This window comes from Pteropus vampyrus, unplaced genomic scaffold (genome assembly GCF_000151845.1).
Source record: "Pteropus vampyrus isolate Shadow unplaced genomic scaffold, Pvam_2.0 Scaffold138, whole genome shotgun sequence".
NCBI lineage: Eukaryota > Metazoa > Chordata > Mammalia > Chiroptera > Pteropodidae > Pteropus > Pteropus vampyrus.
In genome coordinates this window covers 1,840,370-1,846,551 of record NW_011888919.1, presented here as the reverse complement: position 1 = coordinate 1,846,551, position 6,182 = coordinate 1,840,370, and the positions used below count along the sequence as shown (strand labels likewise).

Genomic DNA, 6,182 nt, shown 5'->3' with positions numbered 1-6,182 from the left:
GTGACAGAGGCTGTCCTTGTGTCCCTCCCAGTCACGAATCCCACCCGTGTCCCCCCTGCCCCCAGGCAACTTACCACCATGATTCTCACACCACATGATGCGGCAGGTTTGAGATGAGATCACTCATCTTTGGGGAGGGTCAGAGTTCTTAGAGAATCGGAGAAAGACCTTCGGGCCCTCTCCTAGATGAAGATATGCATAGCTTTTGGCACTCAATATGCAGAGAGATTCCTGGTCATAAAGCTCACTGGAAATGAACCCCCAGGGACAGGCAGAAGCAGGTACAGCTGCTTCCCAGGAGGCAGCCCTGCATGAGGCCCCAGGGGGCAGAGGGAAGGCCAGGAAGAGGAGAGGTCGTGGTCCCCCTGTCCTTGCTCTCCCCTCCCCTCCTCTGGGGTGGTTAGTTTGCACAGGGAAGTTTTGCTTTCTAGGAATCAGCTAACTCTAGGAGGTGTAGCCTCTCTGGTTGGCAAGACCCTGACTGTATCACAATGAATACAATTCACGAGCCAAGAAATCTGGTAAGCATTTCCTTGGCATTAGCTCCTTTAGCCTCTACAGCGAAATTATGAAACATGATGAAGCTTATCTGATAAAGACACTGGGAATATTTCCCACCTGCGGACAAGTTAGGTTACTGCTGCCAGGGCAGGGGGGGTTCAAATCCCCAGCCTGGGTGTCTCCCCCAGAGAAAGACACAGGGTTAGGTAAGATTTGGGGACGGGTAGAGTTGAGGCACAATTTCAATGACACAACGTTTTTGATCGGCACAAAGAAGAGCAGGCTGTGAGTAAGGGCCCGGGCTGTGAGGAGAACTCAGGGCCCCATCTCCTTGGAAACAACAGAATTAAGTTAAGTATGCAATACTGAGTCTGGAAATCCCTTGTCTGAGGCTAGGAACCGGGGCTGGAAGTCATGGTGAAGAGGAATTTCCCACTTAATTGGCCAACATTTCTAATCAGTTCTTTTTTTTTTTTTTTTCTGCTTCTGTAAACATGCTTGCTACATAGGCCAAAGACCTCAAGGTCAACTGAGAACTCACCCTCCCCTAATGATGTATTGCCTTAGTGCTTGTTAGAAAATCCCATGCCCTGTAACTGCCCGTAGCCCATAGCAATTTCAGGGGTCTGTAAATGAGCTCATGCTGACTGTAACAACCTGGGTCTAAAAGCGAAATTACCCCTAAACTAGGGGGCCAGATTTTCAGAGCGCTAGCTCTTCTGGGACCGCCGGCGTAATAAAACTGAGTTCTCTTTCTCTCTGGGTTACTGCTTGGATTTTCACTGGTCTGATTTTCGGAGCTTTGGGGGTTTTTCCATAGCAATGGCTGTGTCTCTGTGTCACAGTTACCAGGTTCTCCAGGCAAGGGTGAGATGTCTCGTTCTCACTATTTTGATTTCAAATAGCCAAGTCTGACCATTGATTTTAGAGAACGATATTTCTCCACATTTTTGTCCTTGGAAGTTAATTAACAAAAGCAATTTTACAGATTCACAGATAAGTACTATTCAACACCCACTGCACAGATGAGGAAACTGAGGCTCAGCAAACATTAAGTCACTAGCTCTAGGTTATAACTGAGTCCACAGCAAACCATACCTATTTGGCTCCAGAGCCTGAGGTCATACTAACCCAGATGGCAGCATGGGTACTAAGAGGGGACACTCAAAATCTCTGTCCCCCACTCCAAGACTCCTAATTCACCCAGGCTCCTTGGGTGGAAGGTGTCAGAGATAAATTTCTTAAATCGGTCTTGAGCGTGCGTCAACATTGATTTCTTAACCAGTGGGGAAACCACAGGTTAGCATGAGCCAGGCAAAGGTGACTGGGAAGGGCAGGCGCAGACCTGCTTATTTCCCAGACATCAAACCCCACCCCTCTCACCAGGAGTAGTTAGATCTGAGTCCCGCAAGCCGAGGACATTTTCAGGCAGGAGACATGAATCAGAAATAACCAGCAATATCTGAGAAACAAACCTTAAACCAACTAATCTGAGGCAATGGGGTCGATTCCGTAGCAGGAGCCACTTAAAGTAACCCAGGAGCTGCTGACCTCAAAAAATAAGTTATTTTACCGGAATAAAAAAAAAATGGTTTATTCAGGAATGGCAGGGGATTGCAATTCCATAGGCAAGTCCTGAGAACGAGAGAGAGGAATGTTTTTATAGAGGGCAAGGGAAGTTGGGAGGGGCCGCTATAGACAGAGTCGATGGGAGGAAACTGGGAGTTTGAGTGTAGTGGCTTTTCATCTCCATGAGATATGAAGAAACTGAAGCCCAGAGAGGTTCAGTAATTTCACAAGATCACACAGCCTGCGGGTGGAAGACTGGAATTTGACCCCTGGCCATGCAACATGAGGGCTTTACCGCCCTGCTACAGAAGCAAGGCGTGGCACAGGCTGTGGTGACAATGTGTATGCCAAAGCCAGTGGCCCCTTCTGAGTATGTCGCCAGGCTTTGCTGTGAGCACAGCTGATCCTGGGAGCTTGCGTGTCCCTGTGTGTTTGCTCAGCGTCTTCTGGGTTCCCTGGAAGTGGCCTTGGGGACAGGGGGCAGCAGGCAGGTTTGCCTGGGAACGCTAACAGGTGAAGAAGGCAGGACTGGGTGGAGAGAGAAACTGAGCTGCCGTGGGACAGACAGGGAGGCCTCGGTCCCTTTGAAGACCCCGCAGGGAGCTCTGAGACTGGGCTGGCCCAGACTGAGGCAAAGGGGTTATTATGGGTTGAACCGTGTCCCCAAAATGATGTCGAAGTCCTAACACCCAGGACCTGTGACCGTAACCTCATTTGGAAATGGGGTCTTTGCCGACCATGCATCCAATGTGACTTTACCCTTATAAAAAGGGGGATATGGACGCAGAGACAGACATCCATGGAGGGGAGATGAAATGGAGATACAGAGAAAAGATGGTCAAGTACAAGGTGAGGAACTCCTGAGGCTACCAGGATCTCGGAGAGATTGTCCCTCAAAGCTCTCAGAAGGAACCTGCTGACACCTTCGATTTTGAACTTCTAGCCCCCAGAGCCATGAGAAAATAAATTTCTGTTGCTTAAGCCCACTCAGCTGATGGTACTTTGTTGGTAGTCCAAGGAACTAACACAGGGGTTGGACTTTGTATCCCTGTATCGGCATGTCATTTGTTGGCCACCTGGGAGGAGTGTGACTTTGGGGGAGGCTAGTTCCCAGGGCTGCAGAAACGCTCAGCAGCCTTGAAAGAGAGTTTGTGGGGGAGACAGCACAGCACCCACCACACAGAGTCTGCACCCCCACCTCTGATCCCTAACCTGAAGGAAGTGTGGAGGTTGGACCTTCCTGCTGTTGGCCCCTCTCGGCAAGGAGCATGCGAATGTCAGAGAAGCAAAGATCACATACCCAGGATGACAGACACAAAGACCCTAAGCCAGAGGGTCCCATACTGCAGATCCAATCACGTCGTGGACTATTCCCCAACTCCCGCTTTGTTTCATAAAATGTGCGGCCCTCAGGCTCCATCATCTACTAAGAGAGTTACAGCTTCAAGAAATACAGCTGACCCTTGAACAATGCAGGTTTGAACTGCGTGGGTCCACTTATACGCAATTCAAACCCACGCAGTTCAAACTCGCATTGTTCAAGAGTCGATTGTATTTTTGACCCGCAGTTGGGAATCTGCGTATACCGAGGGCCGACTTAAGCTACACCTGGGTTTTCGACTTTGTTCGACTTTGACCACATTGTTCAAGGGTCAACTGTATTCATTTTCCTCTTACGTTTGTTGGAAGGAAAGCACAGCACAAATGCAGTGACATGACCCAAGTGCCCATCCAAGCAGAGCAGGTAAACGCATCGTGGCCTATTTGGATAACGGCATCCCACACAGGATGAGGATGGACACTCTGTTAGGCTGAACCCTATAGAGTGCTGTTTGTGCGGGTCAAAAAATGGTTGAATATCAGCAACTTCATATGGTTCGACAACGCGATTCAGGCAAGCACGGAGTATCACAAACACTGTTGGGCACAAAGAGTCAGACCCAAGAGTGTACGACGTCTGATTCCATTTATACATAAAGTGCAAATGCACGCAGAGCAAACCTGCGCTACTGGCTTCAGGACAAGTGGTTACTTTTGGAGGATAATGACTGGGAAGGGCACGAGGGTGCTGGGATATTAGGAGAATGTTCTAGTTTTGATGGGGGTCCTGGTAAAACAGGTGTGTGCAGTTTGTAAAAATTCATCGATAAACTTTACACTTACAACAAACGCACATTTCCATACCTGTGCTGTGCAATGTCATCGAATACTCTGTGTGGGGGTTGGGAGGCACAGAAAAGGCAGGTTTGGGGGTGTTTTGGTCAGCATCCTGCCAGGAAACAGATGATCCTAAGAAAGGCTATATGTGAAAAGCACTTAATGGTTTTCAGGTATGGGCAGGGCTGGGGAAGCCAGTGATGGATATGGTGGCCCATGGGGACCAGCTCATAGGCTGAAGGGACAGGTAAGGGGAGATGGCACCAGAACCTGTAGGAAGCTGTGGCCTGTGCTCTGGGCTGAGAGGATGTTGGGGGAATAAATACCCAAACATTATTCTTTTCTCTCCCGCCAATCTCTCAAAGATACGTCCAATGGCTGTGTCCAACCAGAAGCCAGAGGACAAGGACCTTGCTGATACAGTACAGAGAGGACAGCCTTTCAGGACAGAGGACCAGGAGGACCAGGAGGGACATATGGAGAAGACAAGCACACTGGCTGCTGTGCAGAGACATGGGCCACTTAGCCAATCTTGCTGTTTTTTAAGAGAATGTGGAAATCTGGACTTTTTTGCACAATCTTTGCATTTGTAAACATTGACGACTAATTGAAATTAGTTTTCAAACGCTGTGTGGGCCAGGCAACGCATGTCTAGGAGATTCTGGTTTGAAGTCTCCAAGTCAACATCACAGCTGGAGTCCCGAGCACCCAATTCTATGAGCACAGACCTGTCAAAAAGGGCCAGGTGTGTGGGGGGATGTGGTAATGATGACACAGGGGTCTTCTTTTTGTTAGAAGGTGTAATAGTGCCAATAGGCACGAAACAAGTGGAAACATGCAATTCTGCTTCTGTCGAAGGCTCAATGAAACTCCAAACTCCCAGACTCATTTCTTTGTGTCCATATTGGCCTGTCCACTCATGACACCCCTTGACACATTCGTGGAACAAAATGACTAGGATCCTACCCTCAAGACTGTCCCACCCTCAAGTCTTGTGGGGTTGTGGTAAGAAAACTAACCATCCAGAACACACTCGTGAGAACTGGGACAGGCGTGAAAACAGAAGACTCAGAGCAGAGTGCAGGCTCTGACCCGCGTCAGGCGGCAGCAAAGAAAGTGTCCAGGTTAAATGAAGTCACATTCGGGCAGACCTGGAGGAGGGATGGGAACTGGACCTAGAGGCAGGAAAGAACAGAACCATTTGAATGAAACACAGGAAGTGAGGGTAGTGAGTGCCCTGAGTGCTGGTGTGGAAGGAGCAGGGATTGTATTGGATCTGAGGCCACAAGGGGACAAACGAACTCGATTCTGATTCAATGGCACAGACAGGCCACAGAAGGGTTTTAAGCAAAAGAATGGGACGGTGAGTTTCACATGTCAGCAGTGAAAAAGTCAGCACTCCTAGTTTACAGCCATGCCACCCTGAACGTGCCCGATCTCGTCTGATCTCAGAAGCTAAGCAGGGTCAGGCCTGGTTAGTACTTGGATGGGAGACCACCTCGGAATACCAGGTGCAGTAAAAGTTAAAAAAAGAAAAAAGAAAAAAAAGAAAAAGTCAGCATTCCCTGTGGAGATGACTTGATGTTGCCCCTCCAGGTGTGGCTCCTGCCCCCTAGACATTGGCCCTTTGTCCACTGGTTCCCTCCACAAGGGTGTCTCTCCCTCCCATTCTCCACTCCCCACCAACTCCTGCCAGGTAAAAGTCAGCTGTCCACAATGAGGTATCACCTCACACTTGTCAGAATGGCTACCATCAAAAAATCAACAAATAACAAGTGCTGGGGAGGATGTGGGGAGAAGGGAACCCTCGTGAATGGCTGGTGGGAACGTAAATCGGTGCAGCCACTATGGAAAACAGTATGGAAATTCCTCAAAAAATTAAAGACAGAACCACCATATGACCCAGTAATTCTACTTCTGGATATTGATCCAAATGAAACAAAAAACTAATTTGA

The 6,182-nt window shown here is 48.8% G+C and overlaps 1 pseudogene; it reads left to right on the top strand.

Moving 5' to 3' along the window:
- Nucleotides 1–5,631: 5,631 nt before the first annotated feature.
- LOC111744656 lies at nt 5,632–5,750 on the top strand (annotated as a pseudogene).
- Nucleotides 5,751–6,182: the final 432 nt, after the last annotated feature.